The sequence below is a fragment of the Hevea brasiliensis genome, chromosome 10 (genome assembly GCF_030052815.1).
Source record: "Hevea brasiliensis isolate MT/VB/25A 57/8 chromosome 10, ASM3005281v1, whole genome shotgun sequence".
In the NCBI taxonomy this organism is placed as follows: Eukaryota; Viridiplantae; Streptophyta; class Magnoliopsida; order Malpighiales; family Euphorbiaceae; genus Hevea; species Hevea brasiliensis.
Window position 1 is genome coordinate 92,607,913 of NC_079502.1, and position 20,740 is coordinate 92,628,652.

A 20,740-nucleotide genomic window follows, 5' to 3' on the forward strand; every position below is an offset into this window, starting at 1 on the left:
GGCACAAAACCTTTCCCTCTTTTTGTCAAAGAGGGTGGCTGTCTTTTTGTTCTTTTTTTTTTTTTTATTAGACAGAACAATTAATAATTAAATAATTCTCCTTTCTTTCTTTGTTTTTTTATTAATTAATTCATCTTTGTACATGAATATTATGGGTATCTCCACATGGGTATACAATTGGTTTTTAGGGATAAAGTTAGAAGCCAAAACCTCCTCCTAATGCATTCACATTTTGTTTAATTTGCCTAAAATGTTTAGATATTATAATTTTTTTTAATATATTAAAAATTAAAGTATATTATATTATTGATGTTATCCTAATGAAAAATTTTGCACCTACTTTTATATATATATATATATATATATATATATATATATATATATATATATATATATAAAAGACTCATCCAAAGAGTCTTTTAATGAAAAAGTAGAAAATTTTAATAAATATATTGCACTGAAGTGATTAATTATCATTCTTCTTGTTATTAATATGAGGGTATTAATTTTTTTTTTCCTTAGACTTTGTTTGTTTTGTAAAAAAGTATTTTTTTTTTTTTGTATTTTATAGTGTTTAGGATATTGAAGAAATACATTAATGGAAGGAGAAAATTAAGCTATTTTTTTAAAAAATAATTTATTTTTTTTAAAAGAGATTGTCATTTTCTGAACTTTGATAATTTTATTAAAATGTAAATATATTTATATATATGTGATTTAAATACATATAATTATTTAATATTATAAATAAATAATAAAAAATATTTTTTTAAAGAAAAAATCACAAAATATAAATCATTTTTTTGAAGCAAACGGAGCTTTGTCCTCTCCTTAGCATTCTTAGAAGTTCAATTTGATCATTAATATACATAATCAAGTAAACCATAAATTTCTATTATGTAAAATGGAAATAATTTTTTTTTTCTATTATGGTAAGGCCAATTGTAGATAATCCTTATTTATTAAAATGTCATTTTCTTTATCAAGGATTTCAATATATAGGAAAGTAAATCCAATGGGATTAGTCTAGTAGTTAAGATAAGAATATTTCTTTTCCATTAAGTAATGTATTCTATTGAAAAGCCCTATAAGCTAACAAGGATTATTTAGTTGATAAAATTCAATTAAGGCTTTTTTTAGATTGTAAGTTTAAATCTTATTAGTCGTTTTATTAATAGACTATCTACAAATTTCACTTAATAAGATTGAAAGTCTTATTTATATATTTTTTTAAAAATATATAAATATATTATTAAAAATTAAATTTATATTATATTCTAATAAATTAAATAAAAAAAAATCCCTACAAGGAAACTCATTCTGCCTTGCTCTCTGACGGCTAAACGCTTATAGAACAAAAACGAATGAACAATCCCCACCTCCGACATCTTACCACATATCTTGCTAGTGTTGGGTTATTATTGTAGTAATGTTAAATTGTTTGATTATTTTATTGCATGTAAATTATTTAGTTTTGATATTATTTCTTTAGTTTGAAATATTTTTATGGATGGCCATATAAAAAATTGAGTCAATTAGATTAGAAATTTTAATTTTTTAATAGTGATTTTGAGTTATTCATGGTTCAATTAAAATTTGATTGACATTATTTTTTATTTATTTTTACTATTGTTAGTAATGTAGTAGTGGAATGGGAGGCAAAAGCCATACATCTTTTTTAAAAATTAAAATTTTATAAAAATTTAATTTAATTAATTTTTTTATTAATTTTTATATTTGAAATTAAAGAATTAAATATGATTGTGTGAGAATTTAATTAATTTTTTTTTATATAAATAATTTATTCCACAAGAAAAATACATGATATTGTTGTTCAAATTTATATTTGGGACCCACAATATACTATGTTTGGGAGGAAATTTTTTAAGATAATATATGAGTTTTTAAAAACTCTCACTTTTTCAACCTACCAAATTAGTGAATTGAGAGGGTGTTGATTCCTTATTTTCTGTTACCTTACTTTATAAAATTTTTCCTCATTCCATCTAAATACATCGTAAATCTTTTATTTTCTTTTATATTTTTGATCTTTTGTATTTTTGAATTTATTAAAAAAGGAAATAAAGTTGAAATTTAAATGTACACTTTTTTTTTGTGTTATTTAGTTCTAATTGAAATTTAAATTCTAAATTTTATAATTTTAGAGATAATTTCAGAACTACTAAACTATTATCTATTGTTAACTTATGTATTAATTATAACATATATTTTCTTTGATACATGAAAAAAATAAAAAAAAAATAGTTACCATTAAAGTTTGAATCTTCGAATTTCTGTAATATAAAAATTTTTGAAATTTAAAATCTTATAATTTTATAATGACTTGAATTACATGATAAGAAGATAATAAATTACTAGATTTTTTTTTGTCAATAGGTAGAACGCATACACCCAACACACTCAGGAATAAAACTCAACATCTGGATAAAATCATGCCAAGTTTACTAAAACATCTCATTCCATATAAGCGCTATGCACATACTCTTTATATTCGATGTGGGATCCGAAAGACGAGCCCTGACTCATAATAAATGTCACGACCCAACCTATGGGCCAGACCGGCACTAGGACCTGGGCCAGCCTAAAGCCCCCAAGGCCCGTAGTAAGCTAAACTATTCCTCAACAAAACTCTAAGGCCCATTTAGACCCAATTTTAAGAATTCAACCGGACAGAATTCGGCCATAAAATGGACCATATAATTGGGAGTTTTTGACTCACTCGACCTGTAAACACAATATATAATCATCTGGGGAGCTCAGCTCACCTTCCATATAATCATGATGCCATAAAAATAAATGGGAGCTCGGCTCCCTCATCCAGTCCAACATACATGCATTTAATAAGTTTACAGGTCTAACATGGTAATTATATTACAGACCCAAATTAAATAAATATTTCTAACACATGCGGAATTCTAGGAGTTAACAGAATTATACAAACATTACAGACATTAATAAATGACCTGCGAGGGAGAGAGGCAGGTTAGAACTCAATAAGAAATCTCCTGCATCCTGGAAAAATAAGGTGAACAGGAGTGAGCGTTCGACTCAGAGAGTAAAATATCAATTTTAACCATAACCTCTATAGCTATCTAAAGCTAATGCACCTTATGGAGTGAAATGTAACATCGTTAATATCTTCACATCATAACAGCAAAAAGGCAATTTGGAGCACTCATACAACCGATAACGTCAAACAATACATATACGGGAGCTGATCCCCTATACAGCCCTCTTAATCCAACCTCTGTTAGCAAAGATCTCAAGCCGGACTTTCGCTTAATAAATCAAATACGGGGTCCCAGCGAATCTCTTAAGCCATGTCTATCCCGAAGGACCGGGTGTAGGGGTGGGGGCGTAAGGCGAAATATCATCCATTAAAATTATATAAAATGCACCAGGTAATGCCCAGGAAAGATGGTAGAGTCACAATGGTCTCACTTAAGTACCACCTCCTTAGACAGCATTTCCTAGACATGCACTTCATATAATCCTAATAGAATCAAACCACTGGTAAGTACCGTCTTCCCATAACACTACCACGGTACTAAGGATTTATGCCACGAAGGCATAGATAAACAGGAGTCGCCACCCGGGTAATAACCGGGACACATTCAGTGTTTCTTCCGAGGGTCATGGATGGCAACTTACTCCTTGCAGAGTTTCCACAACCGTCATTACCATAGCCCAATGTCTAGGTTCGGGATAGTGGGTACGTAAGGGGAAGGTGTTAGGCACCCCTTACGCCTGGTCTAACCTCGTTAATTCGAGTGCCAGTCCTCTACTAATGTTTCTAGAAGTCTTATTTATTATTCCTTTATTAAACTTTATCCTAAAAATGCAATTCTAATTCTACACACGCAAGTAATTCACAAAAGGATTGTTGTTTACATACAATTTTCATGCACAAGTAATTCCTATCTATGGGGTTGCTAATTATTTAAATGATATTTACCAGATGACTAAAATTAATTTATTATTGAGAATTTAATTTACAAATAAATTCAATTTCAAATAACCCTACATTTCTATTTAACATAATTAATTAATTTTCACCAAGTTACCCTAAGGATAATTAAACTAAGTTAATTATGTACATGTGTAATTTATTCTAATATCACATAAGGCCCAAACAATCACAACCTAATAAAGATTTCTAACATGCAAATTTATTTTACAATTACCAAGTATTAAATTAAATTTATTTACATGCCAATGTTAGTTTAATTTACAAACAAGATTAATTTTAATTTACAAAGTATTTATTTAAATTAATTACATGCAAAAGTCAGTTAAATTAAAAACAAAGTTAATTTTAATTTACCAAATAAAATTTCTATTATTACTACAATTTCATGCCAATGGTTATTCGATAAGTTTAGAGTTACTTACCTATTGGTAAATGCAGTTGCCATTGGGGCAAGCTACCCTTAAAAAAGGGTCTTCTCTTCTAGTATGGCAATGATATCCCTGGCTTACTCCCGTTTAGCTCCATATAAGCTCCGCGCAAATGCCCTCTTTGGTACTTACCTTAGGGCTACTTACCAATTTTTGTTTGTAATAAAAAATAAAGAAAACAAAGAAAAATAATAAAAGTACAGAAACTAAACATGTGCAGAGTTGTGCATCCCCTCAAATTAAACATGATTACATGATCTATATGAACATATAAAATAAATTGAAGACAAAGAGCATAGAATTAAAATATTGTGTGGCATAGATCTTGAAAAGAAAACAATAAAAACTGACCTTCCAGAAATCTTGTATGAAAATCTTCTTGAAGAAAAGAAAAAATAAGGAATAACTCAAAGTGTCTTGAATATCTCTAAATTTCTTATAGCTCTGAATTTTCTCTTCCTCTTTCCTCCCATCATCCTCTCTTCCCTTCTCTAGTAGGGTATTTATAGGGTTTTGGGGGAGAGGTGTGATAGGGTTTGGAGTCTTAGGGTGATAAAGTTTAGATGACTTAAATAACTACGATTGCAGAATTCGAATAAGACTGGGATATGGGTGAGGTGTTTCAACCAATAGGAAGACAGAAAAAAATGGAAGGCACCAATAGGGAGTGAGGAAGAGGTGTGGTAGGATTTGGAGTCTTAAGGTGATAAGGTTCAGATAACTTAAATGACTAGGATTGATGAATTTGGATGAGACTGGAATATGGGTGAGATGTTCCAACCAATAGAAAGAGAGGGAAAGGGGTGACACCAATAGGGAGTGAGGAAGAGAGTGGGGCCAAGGAGGAGAGAGATATTTTATTATTTTAATTTAGAAAATAATTAAATGGGTCCCATTTAAAATTTCTAACTAGACTTTCTTAGGCCCATAGAGCCCAATTAAACTTAATTAGATCCATTTAAGAACTACCCATATTAAATTTAAACAAAACAAAATTTTATTTAAATTTAATTAAATTAATTTCCCCAAAACTTTATTATTATTTTTTATTTTTTTTAAGATCATGCCACGGAATTAATAATTCAGCTCCATGCCTCCAATTACATCTTACAGTCATATAATTTTTCATCATCGGGTTTCCCACTGCCTCAATGCACATACTCATTACAAAATAAGGGTCTACACCAGGTCTCAGCGAGTATCCCTCAATCCGTGTCTACCCGTCCTGTCTATATCCAATACCATACCACATGCACACCAATGCACGCACAATGCTCCAAATTACCACAAACAATACCCATAGCAATTCATCAATTAAGAATGCAATATAAAACGTGGCTAGTGTTTAACTACATAGATATATACATATAAGTGATGCATGAGCATGTCTGAACATATAATAATATTAAAATTATAATTAAAATTAATATTTTACTCACAGACTTACCGTAGTCACTGTGACGGCTGGGCGAAGGAGGAAAGCTGTCCTGGCTCACCTGACAATTTTATTACAATTATTTAATACATTTTACTCAATACAAACTGAGAAAAGACCAAATATTTCCTAAGTCGTGTCAAAAATCTGGTAGAGTCTCTCATATACCTAGGACCTACCCAACCTGCAAAAGGGCTTAAAACGCACTTCTATATCTACAAACCATACACCCACAACTCAATCACTTCACACAACCCCTCCTGGACCCATCCAAACAGTCATCAATCATAATATGTAAAATTACAGTTTAGTCCTTATAATTGACCCTTTTGCAAAAACTACCCAAATAAGCTCTAAAAATTCTAAAACTTTACCCCGCAGTCCTTAGCAATATTACTAAACTAATGCAAAATGAATTATAATTTTCTAAGCTACCATGAATATTTTATGGATTTTTAATCCCATTCAAGCACTAGATAATTAAGAAAAAGTAAGGTTCGGGTTTACCTATGCCGATTCCAACCCAGAATACGCGCTCGGAACTTCTGACAATGGTAGGGTAGCCAAAATCTTGATCCAATTCTAAGACTTTTTTTCGGTAGCCTGTCTGTCTGGCCGGAAATTTACAGACCTGAGCAAACGTTGAATTTCTGCGACTTGAAGGTACCTACACGAAGCTCACAACACGGGGGTTAGTACATAATTTTTATAGAATTTTCTAAACTCATTTAATACTCGAAAAAATACTACAAAGTTTCATGGGACTCACTGAAAAACGATGTCAAAAAATTTTGAAATTCATATTGCCGTGAAGCTCTCGACGAGTGGAGCTCTCCGGTACTCTCGGTTTTCTCGTGGGGTTCATGGTTTGTGAGAAATCTAGCCCAAAAGTCGAAATGGGCTAAAACTTTCCGGACAATAATTGGGCAAACCGCTGGATGGATTTTGGTGTTCTTGGTGTCTATGGAAGTCTCTCAAGGTGTAGATGTGTTTTGGCACAAGACCAGGCCCAAACGGTGGCCAAATTGGCCGAATTTTGGCCGGGAAGCCGAAAAGGCGTGCTGCGCGCTGGGTGGTTTTCGAGCGCCTTTTCCGACGTTTCAGGCGGCAGCCGACGAGGGGGAAGAGCTGAGGTGGTGCACCAGCAAGGGGAGAAGGGCTGGGTGGCAGCTGGCCGACGTGGGGAGGAGGGAGGAGAGAGAAAACGGGAGAGAGAGAAAGAGGGACGGGAATGCGTGGGAAGAAAGGAAAAAGAAGAAGAAGGCTTGTCCGGTTCGGTTCGATTCGGCCGATCCAATTCGAGATACAAAATTTTAAATTTTTTACTCTGCCTTGGGACCGAAAATAAGGCCCAAAAATTTTGAAAAAATTCTAGAAAACTTAAAAAAATTCATAGAGTCCAAATATATTTTTAGTTTTGCCACGTGGTCTTTAAATTAATTTTTAAAAATCATCAAAGTCTTATATTTTCGAAAAATCGAACCATATTTCTAAAATCCGAAAAATTTCAAATAATTTCCTAAAATTTAAATAAAATATTAATATTTACTCACAAAATAATAAATTTAAAATGAGGGGTGCTACATACTTCTCCCCTTATAGAAAATTCGTCCTTGAATTTTACACAAGGTAGAATAAAGTACAGAATTATACATTGAATAGATAAGGGTACTTGCTATGCATGTCCCGCTCTGACTCCCAGGTGCACCTTTTCACAAACTAGCTCCTCCACAAAACCTTAATCATAGGGATCTGTTTTGATCTTAGCTACCTCACTTGGTAGTCCACTATGGCTACAGGTTGCTCCTCAAACATCAAGTCTTCCTTCAGCTCTACTATATTTGGCTGTAGCACATGAGAAGGATTAGGAATGTATTTCCTGAGCATGAAGATGTGAAATACATGATGAACGTAAGAAAGGTTGGGTGGTAACTCCAACCGATAGGCAACTGCTCTAACTCTATCCGTAACCTCAAAAGGTCTAATATATCGAGGTGCCAACTTGCCCTTCTTTCCAAATCTCATGACTCCCTTCATCGGAGAAACCTTTAGGAATACGTAATCGCCTACTGCAAACTCTACATCCCTCCGTCTAGGATCTGCATAACTCTTCTACCTACTGAAAGCTCTTTTTAATCGTTCCTTGATTAAAGGAACTATCTCTGAAGTGTACTGCACTAGGTCTATATCATGCACCTTCGCTTCTCCCATTTCTATCCAACACAGAGGAGACCTACACTTTTTGCCATATAGTGCCTCATAGGGTGCCATCCCTATGCTGGAATGATAACTATTGTTGTAAGCAAACTCCACCCAGGGTAGCTGATCATCCCATTGACCTCCAAAATCTAAAACACACATGCAAAGCATGTCTTCCAGTGTTTAGATTGTCCTTTCGGACTGTCCGTCTGTTTGAGAGTGGAAAGCGGTACTAAAGTTTAACTGTGTGCTAAGTGCCTCCTGCAACTTTCTCCAAAATCGAGAAGTGAACTGGGGCCCTTTGTTAGATATTATGGAAGCAGAAACTCCATGCTATCTGACTATTTCCCGAGTATAGATCCGGGCGTACTGTGCAATAGAATATGTGGTCTTCATAGGCAAGAAATGAGCTGATTTAGTTAGACGGTCTACAATTACTCATATCGAATCATATCCCTGCTTGGTACTAGGCAACCCAGTCACAAAATCCATAGTAATCATCTCCCACTTCTATTCTAGGATAGGAAGCTCTTGCAGCTTCCCTAACGGCCTCTGGTGTTCAAACTTCACCTTCTGACAAGTCAAGCACTTGGACACAAAGTCTGCTATGTCTCTCTTCATGCCATTCCACCAATAGCTATCTTTCACATCATGGTACATCTTGGTGGAGCCTGGGTGGACATTGTACAGTGTATAGTGTGCCTCTCGCATGATTTCATTTCTGAGATTGTCTACGTCGGGCACACATATCCTGGAACCTTGCATAAGGGCGCCATCATTGGCAAATCCAAACTCACCACCTTCACCTCACAGACTCTTTCTATGATCTTCATCAATTGTCGGGTCTCGTGGCTGTAAACTCTGACTCTATCTCGCAGGTCTAATCTCACTGAAAAATGGGCCAACAATACCCCCTCATTGGAAAGATCTAAAATCAGACCTTGATCCATTAACTCATGTACTTCCTGAATCAACGGTCTCTTCTCTGCTGATATGTGCGCCAAGTCGCTGTAAGATTTTCTCGCTCAAAGCATCTCAGCATTACATTGACCTTCCTGTGGTGGTACCGATGGTACAATCATAGTCCTTCAGAAGCTCCATCCATCTCCTCTGTTTCAAATTTAAATCTCTCTGTTAGAAGGTGTACTTCAAACTCTTGTGGTTGGTGTATATCTCACACACTTCACCATACAGGTAGTGTCTCCATATTTTAAGTGCAAAGACTACAACCGCCATTTCCAAATCATGGGTGGGATAGTTCTGCTCATACCTCTTTAGCTGCCTTGAAGCATAAGCCACTACTTTTCCATTTTGCATCAAAACACACCCTAAGCCAACTCTGAAGGCATCACATTACACAGTATACCCTTCACCACTCATCGGTAATGTCAACACAGGTGCGTAGTTAGACACTCCTTAAGCTTCTGGAAACTCTCTTCACAATCATTTGTCCAAATGAATGGAACATTCTTCCGAGTTAACTTAGCTAGGGGAGCTGCTATCCTAGAAAAATCCTACACAAAATGCCTATAATAGCCAGTTAGGCCCAGAAAACATCGCACCTCAGTGACTGTTGTAGGCCTAAGCCAATCAGTTACAGCCTCAATTTTCTCGGGATCCACTTGAATGCCTTCACTAGAAACCACGTGTCTTAAGAATGAGATACTTTCTAGCCAAAATTCACATTTTGAAAATTTGGCATATAGCTGGTGCTCCCTCAAAGTCTACAACACCATCCTCAAGTGCCATACGTGTTCTTCCTCGGTCCTAGAGTATACCAAAATGTCATCTATGAATACGATGACAAAACGGTCCAGGAATGGCCTGAACACCTTGTTCATGTCCATGAAGGCTGCTAGTGCATTAGTGAGTCCAAAAGACATCACCAAGAACTCATAATGACCATATCTTGTCCTGAATGCTGTTTTGGACACATCCTCATTCTTGATTCTCAACTGATGGTAACCTGATCGTAGGTCTATTTTGAAAAAGAATCTAGCCCCTTGGAGCTGATCAAACAAATCATCGATCCGAGAAAGTGGATACTTGTTCTTCACAGTCACCTTGTTTAGCTGTCTATAATCAATACACAACCTCAAGGACCTATCTTTCTTTCTCACGAATAGAACAGGAGCGCCCTAAGGTGAAGTGCTCGGACGTATGAAACCCTTGTCCAAAAGCTTCTGTAGTTGCTCCTTTAGCTCTTTCAATTCTGTTAGTGCCATCCTGTAAGGCGGCATTGATATGGGGTTTATACCCTACACAACATCAATGCAGAACTCTATTTCCCTTCCTAGTGGCAACCCTGGAAGCTCCTCAGGGAAGACATCCATGAATTCTCTGACAACAGGAACATTTTCCATGCTGACACCTTCTACAGATGTATCTCTCACCAATGCCAAATACCCTTGACATCCACGCCTCAACATTTTTCTAGCACTAATTGCTGACACCAAATTAATGGAGCCACGCTCCTGTCACCATCAAAGCTAAACTCTTTCACACTAGGTATGTGGAAATACACATTTTTGTTCTTGCAGTCTAAAGTGACAAAATGAGTTGCCAACCAATCTATTCCCAAAATTACCTCGAAATTCATTACTGGTAGAGGAACTAAGTCTACTGGGAGGGTCTTTCCATCCCTACTACTGGGCTACCCAAAAAAACTATATCTACATCTATGTTGTCACTAAGCGGGATAGCTACAGACAAGGGCATTCTAAAGTTGTAAGGTTCCTACCTAATCTCATGGCAAAAACTGGGGAGACAAATGAGTGCGTAGCACCCGGATCTATCAAAACACGAGCCTCATAGGAACAAACTAAAATAATACCTGCCACAATTGCATTGGAAGCCTGAGCATCCTGGTGGGTCAGGGTGAAAACCGGAGCTTGACCCCTACCCTGCATTGCAAAACCCTGATATTGACTTCTACCTCCTGACCTGCCTCCAAATCTACGTCCTCCTTGTCCTCGGCCCTGTTAGCCACTGAACTGACTTCCTGTCATGCTGGAAGCACCAGGATACAACTGATGAGGAACATTTGCAATAGAACCTTGTGACCCCATCTGTGGCTCGCTGAACACTAAACATTCTCTAGCAAAGTGACCCTGCTGGCCACATCGGAAACATACTCCTGAACCTATCATATAAGGTCCTGAATGTCCTCTTCCACACTGTGTGCAAGGTGCAAAGGAGGATCCTGAACTGCACTTTAATCACAGATCTCCAACTGCACTAATCGTCAGATCCGCACTCGGTCTGAATCCTCAAGACTTGTGTTTAAAATCACCCTTCTTGTTCCTACTTCTTCCTCTGTAATGACTTTGGCCTTTGCTATTTGTAATACCCATGTGGAGAACACCTGAAGAAACCTCTGCTCTATTTTTCTTTGCCCTTCCGCTGTCATCTCCTGTATAGCTAATCTCAATCTGTCGGGCTCGATCAACTACCATATCAAAAGACTGATCCGACATTATGGCCAGGTTTGCATACCTCCTGTCCAGCCCCTTTAGGAACCTTTTTACCTTCATACTTTCTGTAGCCACTGATGTAGGGTATCACACCCTACTCCTTGTAAGATGTAACATGTTCCCGTAGTACACCTAATAAATTACCATACTTCACCTACTGGTAACCCATTAAATATACTACAAGGGATTTTAAAACAATTTTCGTTCACTTTGGAATTGATGGGTAAAATTTTTTTTCAAATTTTAAAAACCTTTATTTAAAATCCAAACATAAATTAAATTTTTAGATATTTAAAATCTCTGTAATTTTTTACAAAAATTTCGGCAGAGTGCCGTCTGTATTTTGAGAAAACAGTTCTTTAAAACCTGAAAATAGAAACACTCCCAATATATTTTTCAATCACAACTCCAATTGCAACCACCAAACTTTAAATCAACAGCAATAGCAACACTTCAATTCAAAATCCAAATTTCAAATCAAGAATGAATATCTCAAAATATTTCATAACTCATGCACATTGCATTTTAAATCATTAATTTACAATCATAAGTTAATTTACAGATGCAAAATCTCAAAATAATATTATTATAATTTTATCTGTACAACTGCTCAAATTACAGAGATACATATACATACTATCATATTTACATCAAACTAAACTACTAGGGTATAGACAAATACCCGTACAAAAATTCTTCAATTTTTCTCCTCTCTAATTGTAGCAGCTCGCTCTGCTGCTATGTCCTTTTCTATCTGCATAAAGAAGTTAGTTATCACGAGTATATAAATACTCAGTGGTGCACAATAAAACATAAAATGCATAATATAAAACATTTATGAACAAATCATTATTCAAAATTCTCATAATCGCATTTCACAATTTTTTTCTCAAATCACATTTATAACAAATCATAATTTTCAAAGCTTAATATAGCACAACTTGATCAAACAATTTAATAAACATAGTGTTGCCAAACAATAACACAACTTAGGACATGTCACAAAATTTTTCGAACATGTTGTGTGTACATCACGACATGGCATACTTACCCCATTAATCGAAATCAATGAGGGAGATAGCTAGCTAGCAAATGAGTACTCATCCAAACTCGCCCCTCATATTGGAAAGCCAAAGAGGGAGGAATATAATCAAATATCAAACTCACCCCACAAGTGGAGGAGGAACACATTAATATTGTCATACCAAGTGTGAATTAAAAACAATTTAAATCAAAAGCATCATAAATACTTCATCATGGTAATGTCACAATTCAAATTATTCAAAACAATTTAAATCAAGTTATTCAAACATTTCATACAATTCACAAATTATATTTCATTCCAAACTTTTCATTTTCAAAGTAGGCAACACACTATTTTTCAAATAAGATTTTCAAAGCCATAACTAAATTTAAAACCATTTGTTCAAATATTTCATACAAATCAATAAATAATTTTCATTCTAAATTTCTATTGAAAAATAGGCAACACAACATTCTTGAAATTCACAATGAACAAAACACATTCACAATTTATAACAAATCAATTTCCATTATGAAAACTACAATTTAAAAATTTTTGTGCACAAACCTGACGTGAGTCGCATTTAGGCCTTGACTCAGTCTCTTATACCTTTCGGGTCTTTTTCAGCTGAAACATAAAATTTATAGTGTTTCAGTATCTTATTTCACAATAAATCTAATAATTAATTCATAAATACTTCATTCTAGCCCAAATATGCCTAAACTAATATTCTTAGAAATTTTCATTTTGGAGTTACTATTCATGGTACTATTCAAGTCAATTTGTTGACTTTTTAAGGCTTAATAGGTATGGGAATTCCAACTTCACCCACATACCACATTTTGGTCACTAAATTTGTTAGTTTTGGTTGTTCACTTAAATTCTAAGTCTTTTAGGCAAATTTTATAAATTTCAGTTTTGATGTCTAAGGTTGCACTATTCCATTGGTCATTTTACTATTACAATTTGGTAAAAATTTCTTCATAGAAAATGTTCCCTATTGTCTTAAGTTTAATCTCCTTTTTGAATCACTCCAATTGGAGTTTTGTAGTTCAAGTTATAGCCATTTGAACCATGGCTGCCAGATTGGACTTTACCCAAATTTTCTAGGCAATTTTGGTTCTAGCAGATTTAGGTCACCAACTTGGGGTGGCCAAATGACTTAGTTAATGGCATAATTTGGGTTTATGTTCTTCATAAAAGTTTTAGGTCTATATCTCATTGTCCACTGGTAAAATTTCAGGTCATTTAGACCTGCTTAGCTCAAGTTATAGCCAAATAAACAAACACTGTTCATTTGGTCAGTTTGTACAGGGCAGACTATGATTTTTCAAGTTTGGTCAATTTGTTCACTAGGTTTTGGTCACTTTTTGGGCATGCTTCCTAAATGAAAATTGTGTCATTTAGTGTCTATTTTCATTCCCAATTGGTCTCATACCAATTGGACTTGTAAAATTTCATTTTTGGTCCCTTAAAAGTAACTTGGTCATGCTGCCAGCAGCATGACCACTCTCAATCCGAATTTGGCCTTAACTCCAACCATTCCAACACACTTCATTTGGTCACCATTGATCATTTCTCACTTCAAATTAGGTCCAAGACATCATTTACAAGTTTCTCACATTTTTGTCTCTAAACCCTAATGTCCAAAATCCTAACTACACTAGTAATTACATTTAACCACATCCAAGTATCACAATATCACCTCTACATTCATATAAGCTTGCCTACACTTATAATCCAATCAAATTCATGCACTACCATAGCAAACCCTAGCTGATCAAAATCCATGTTTAGTCCTCCAACAATTAATTTCATTTCATTTTAAGTTTATTTCTAAGTTAATTAAGCTATAAACACAACTAATTCAACTAGAAAATCAAATTTAGTTTACTAACCTTAGTGCAAAATTTTCTTTCCCTTCAAATCTCTTCCTTTCTTCTTTCTTTATTCTTCAATCATCTCTTCTAGTTGCCAAAATAAGCTTTAACCATGGTAGAGTAATTTTATATGGTGAGATTTTTGGTTTTTCAAGCTCAAAGATGAGCTTTCGTGGAGGTTTTAAGGGTGAGAGAGCTTTGGGAGAAAGAGAGAAAGAGAGCTACGGGAAAGAAGAAGATAGATCTTTTTTTTTCTTTTCTTTTCTTTTCTTTTATGTAATATGTCTTATGGAAGACCCAAAAATCAATTTAATTAAATTTATTAATTATAATCTTTATGGCATCATGCATGATGTCATGCATGATGTCATCTCCCTACACCTTTTTCATTTTCTCTTTTTTTTTTATTTATTTTTCTATTAGTTCTTTAATCTAATTCTCGACTCTGAAATTTTCTTTTCTCCGATTTTATTAGACAGCTAGGTCAGGAGTTAGCTCTTGGGGTTAGTTGACCAAATTGCCCCTCGCCGGTTTAACCCGGTTTACAAATAATTCAATATTTCTTCTGGCTCCCTGACCTAATTATTTGACTGGCTTAACAAATCTTTTTTGTGATTTTCTCTTTTTCACTGTGTTCGTAATGGTCCTAAGGACCGCGGCGTCACATTTTACGATTCGAAATTTGAGTTTAAATCGACTTCGCAGTCATTCCCGAGAAGGTCACCCATCGTGACTCTACCGCTTAACTTCTTATGTCCTGTTTTTCTTATTTATACTTAACTAATTGACAATTACTAATTATTTGTGTTTGTGGCTTATCTAGTTGTCTTAAGTGTGGTTTCAATCCCCTTAATTGTCCAGACTGACTCCGGTCACCGGAACAGTGAAATATACCAGGCTATGCAAATAGGGGTGTTACATAGGGGCATACCTACTCAGTTCCAGAAATTCTATAGCATATTCATCTACAGATCTGCCATTCTATCTTAAGGCCTCAAAGGCCCACTGCTTTTGATCTCTGAAACTTTCTGGCACAAACCTGTTGATAAACAGTTCCACAAACTGGGTCCATGACAAACTTTCCATCCGAGGTAATATGTAGTCATTCATCCATTGTCTAGGCATAGGCCCCATGACATGCTGCACACACTCTATAAGTCTCCTATCAGTCAACTGCAACTCCGTCCCTGCCTATCTGCAGGAATCCAAAAACTGATAAGCATCATCTGACACATCATAAGTACCTGGCACCAACTTCTTGAAATTAATTATTTGTTTATAAGGTTCCCCTCTTGGTGGGGTGGGCTACTGCTGTTGGGGAGGGTGGACCATATACTGTGCCATCATATCGATGGTTCTCTGCAAACCAGCTAGAGTAGCTGCCATTGGGTCCATGGGACCCGAGGCCACAAAAGACTGTTCCTGAACTGGTGGTGGCTGCTCCTCTACTAGAGCAGCTCTAGGCCTCTTACCCTGCCTCCTCGGGGCAGGAGCCTCATCCTATGCCGACACCTCGTCAGGCATATCTGGTTCTGGTGCAGTGGCAGCTCTCCTGCTTCTACGTATTTTCCTGAAATTCAGCAGTATTAGCCCACAAAATTTCAAAACGGCATGTCACATAACTCTATAGACTCATATTTACACACAATTATATAAAGCAGAAACTAGAAGCAAAGATGACAATGCAAGACGAATGTGGACCCTATTTTCCACATGTGACTCCTATTAGACTCTTCCCAACACTTTAGACAATTTTTCCCTATGAATCTGGAGCCTAAGCTCTGATACCACATTTGTCATGACCCAACCTATGGGCCGGACCGGCACTAGGACCTGAGCCAGCCTAAAGCCCCCGAGGCCTGTAGTAAACCTAACTATTCCTCAACACAGCTCTAAGGCCCATTTGGGCCCAATTTCAAGAATTCAACCGGACAGAGTCCGACCATAAATTGGACCATACAACAGGGAGTTTTTGACTCACCCGACCTATAAACACAATATATAATCATCTGGGGAGCTCAGCTCACCCTCCATATAATCATGATGCCATAAAAATAAATGGGAGCTCGGCTCCCTCATCCAGTCCAACATACATGCATTTAATAAGTTTACAGGTCCAACATGGCAATTATATTATAGACCCAAATCAAATAAATATTTCTAACACATGCGGAATTCTAGGAGTTAACAGAATTATACAAACATTACAGACATTAATAGACGACCTACGAGGGAGAGAGGGAGGTTAGAAATCAATAAGAAATCTCCTGTATCTTGGAAAAATAAGGTGAACAGGAGTGAGCGTTCGACTCAGAGAGTAAAATATTAATTTTAACTATAATCTCTATAGCTATCTAAAGCTAATGTAACCTGTGGAGTGAAATACAATATCGTCAATATCTTCACATCATAACAGCAAAAAGGCAATTTGGAGCACTCACACACCCTATAACGTCAAACAATACATATACGGGAGCTGATCTCCTATACAGCCCTCTTAATCCAACCTCTGCCAGCGAAGATCTCAAGCCGGACTTTGGCTTAATAAACCAAATACGGGGTCCCAGCGAATCTCTCAAGCCATGTCTACCCCGAAGGACTGGGTCCCAGAGAGTATCCCTCAAGCCGTGTCTACCCATCCTGTCCATATCCAACATTATACCACATGCACGCCAACGTACGCACACTGCTCCAAATTACCACAAATAACACCCATAGCAATTCATCAATTAAGAATGCAATATAAAACATGTCTAGTGTTTAACTACATAGATATATACATATAAGTGATGCATGAGCATGCCTGAACATATAATAATATTGAAATTTTAATTAAAATTAATATTTTACTCATGCACTTAACTACCATCGTGGTGGTCAAGGAGGAGGGAAGTCATCGCCACTCCGACAATTTTATTATAATTATTTAATATATTTTACTCAATACAAATTGAGAAAAGACCAAAGATGTTCTAAGTAGTGCTGAAAATCTGGCAGAGTCTCCCTTGTACCTAGGACCTACCCAATCTACAAAAGGGCTTAAAACGCACTTCTATATCCACAAACCATACACCCATAACTCAATCACGTCACACAGCCCCACCTGGGCCCATCCAAACAGTCATCAATCACAATATGTAAAATTATAGTTTAGTCCTTATAATTGACCCTTTTGCAAAAACTACCCAAATAAGCTCTAAAAATTCTAAAACTTTGCCCCGCGGTCCTTAGCAATATTACTAAACTAATGCAAAAGGAATTATAATTTTCTAAGCTACCACGAATATTTTATGAATTTTTAATCCCATGCAAGCACTAGATAATTAAGAAAAAATAAGGTTCTGGTTTACCTATGCCGATTCCGACCCCGAAGACTCGTTTGGGACGTCTGACAACGGTGGGATAGCCAAAATCTAAACCCAATTTCGAGACTTTTTTTCGGTAGCCTGTCTGTCTGGCCGAAAATTTACAGACCCAGACAACCGTTGAATTTCCTCGAATTGAAGGTACCTACACGAAGCCCACAATACGGGGGTTAGTACATAATTTTTACGAAATTTTCTAAGCTCATTTAGTGCTCAGAAAAATACTACGAAGTTTCATGGGACCCACCGAAAAACAATGTCGAAAAATTTTGAAATTTATATTTCCGCGAAACTCTCGACGAGTGGAGAGCTCCAGTACTCTTGGTTTTCTCGTGGGGTTCATGGTTTGTGAGAAATTTGGCCCAAAAATTGAAATAGGCTAAAACTTCTTAGACAAAAATTGGGCAAACCGCTCAATGGATTTTGGTGTTCTTGATGTCTATGGAAAGCTCTCGAGGTGTAGATGTGTTTTGGCACAAGACCCGGCCCAAACGGTGGCCGGATCGGCTGAATTTTGACCGGAAAGCCGAAACGGGGCGCTGCGCGCTTGGTGGTTTTCACGCGCTTTTTCCGGCGTTTCAGGAGGCGGCCAGCGAGGGGAAGGAGCTGAGGTGGTGCGCCGGCGAGGGGAGGAGGGCTGGGTTGCGGCTGGCCGGTGTGAGGAGGAGGGAGGAGAGAGAAAATAGGAGAGAGAGAAAGAGGGACGGGAACGCGCGGGGAGAAAGGAAAAAGAAGAAGAAGGCCGGTTCGATCAGGTCTGGTTCGATTAGGCCGGTCCAATTCAGGATACAAAATTTTAAATTTTTTTACTCTGCCTTGGGACTGAAAACGAGGGTCAAAAATTCTGAAAAATTTCTAGTTCACTCATAAAAATTCGTAGAGTCCAAATATATTAGTTTTGCCACGTGGTCTTTAAATTAATTTTTAAAAATCATCAAAGTCTTATATTTTCGAAAAATCGAACCCGATTTCTAAAATCTGAAAAATTGTAAATAATTTTCTAAAATTTAAATAAAATAAAATATTAATATTTACTCACAAAATAATAAATTTAAAATTATGGGTTTTACAATAAATCACTAGATTACTAAACTATATTAGCTCTACAACATTTTAATATGATATAATCTTTTGAATTGGCTAATTAAATTGCATTACGAATTTAGGAAAATAGAGATGACATAAGAAAGAATTGTGATTATAATTTGGATTGCAGAGGGTATTCATCATCTATGGCTTGTGTGGCATGTAAAAATATATAGCACCCAAAGTTGCATTCAAATTTCATGGCTTTGTGGGTATCCACACAATGACCTTGTGAATAATTAATAGGTAGAAAAAATGTGAGCATGAAAGAGAGGGTTTTGTGTCTTACCAGAAAACGGGCCAAGGGGTAAGTTGAAAATGGCCTTTCACCGGCCATCCAAATACCAACAAACAACTCTCTCACACTCACTGCACAGAAAAATATGCCTTGTGATTTCTCCTAGTTATCCCCTTTGATGGGATGGGCCCGTTCTTTATAACCCTACTTCTCTCCCTCCCCTTCTCTCTGTCCTCTCTTTCCATTCCTTCTGTGACAGAAAATGGAGGGAAAGTCTCAAACAATTACTTGTGGGGCTGCCCTTAAACTACAATATATCAGAAATGGCTCAAGAGGACAAGCACTTCTCATCTCTTTCAATCACCCATTTGAGCCATTTTCTTCCAGGCTAGATGATATGTCAATTCTGCCCTTTCCAGTGTGGGTTTGCCTACAAACATCCCCTTGGGAATCAGAGGTCATTTTAGTGCAAATTGCATTAAGGGGTATGTGGAAGAGCACTTCTATAATGTAACTCTCCTTTTCTCCCTTTCTTTCTCAACTCTCAATTCTCAACTCAACAACAACAACAACAAAATTCCTTCATAGGATAGAAAAAGGCAGACAGGATGGAGCCAGGCAATTGTAGCTTTACTTGTGTACTTAATTTTAGTTTCTTTCTTGTGCTAGCTTCCCTTTTTTGGTTATATCTCGTAACTTCTTGAGATATGTAGAGATTCAAGACAGAAAAATCAAGTATTATCATCATCATCATCTTCTACCGTTTATTCACTCATAGGTTCATACAGATACAGCATCTGAAGATTCTTAATATTCTGTATGTATTACATGATATTTTTTGAGTTCTTGTGCTTATAATTATATATTTTAATGATCATTGTGATAGTGCATGTTCTTCCCATTTTTCAATATATAGATTGAATTGCCTTTTTATACTTTTGATGTCACAGATCTCTACTTTATGGTGTTGAAAATTTTCTTATCCATCTATCTTCATCACTTCTTGTTACGATGGTTTCATGTATAAAGTACTCTACCACGTAAGGGAAGAAACTTGAGGAGAAGATGATTAATTAGATCAATTTGCTTTGTAATTGCTGTGTTCCATTCATGAGATTGCATTTTGCTGTGTTATTTATTTCTCTTGTACTGGATCTTTAAGATCTCTCTCTCTCTCTCTCTTTCTACATATAACCCAAGTGCAAGCTCAAATCTTGCTTCAGCAGTTGTCATATCTAAATTTTGAGTTTTGTATTTCTCTAATTCCCATATTTTTGTGCTGTAATTTGAGGACATGTTTGTTAGTTACATATTGTGAGCATATCGATTAAAGCACTGACAAAAGAGTACCATGAACTTGTCAAGAAAGGAAACATGATCATTCTGACGTAACAAACATAGATCAAAGTATTATTATTATTATTATTATTAGCAAAAGCAAAGTTGACTTATAAATTAATGGTGAACTGAATAATCTGCAGGAATGCAGTAGCAGTGAGCTTCAATGGTGAGGTGAAAAGCTTTTTGTTGCGTTATGTTCCTTCTTATCTTCTTTTTCCTTTTGGTTCTCTTCAAAGCATCATTGTTTAATTGAAAACCTGACATATCCAATAGGATATAC

At 35.9% G+C, this 20,740-nt stretch overlaps 1 long non-coding RNA gene across 1 annotated transcript; it reads left to right on the forward strand.

Moving 5' to 3' along the window:
* The first annotated feature begins 19,211 nt into the window (after window positions 1-19,211).
* On the forward strand, window positions 19,212-20,427 carry LOC110653744 (uncharacterized). Its single transcript, XR_002494615.2, has 2 exons — window positions 19,212-19,936; window positions 20,070-20,427. It is a non-coding gene; the product is annotated as an uncharacterized LOC110653744 (long non-coding RNA).
* Window positions 20,428-20,740: the final 313 nt, after the last annotated feature.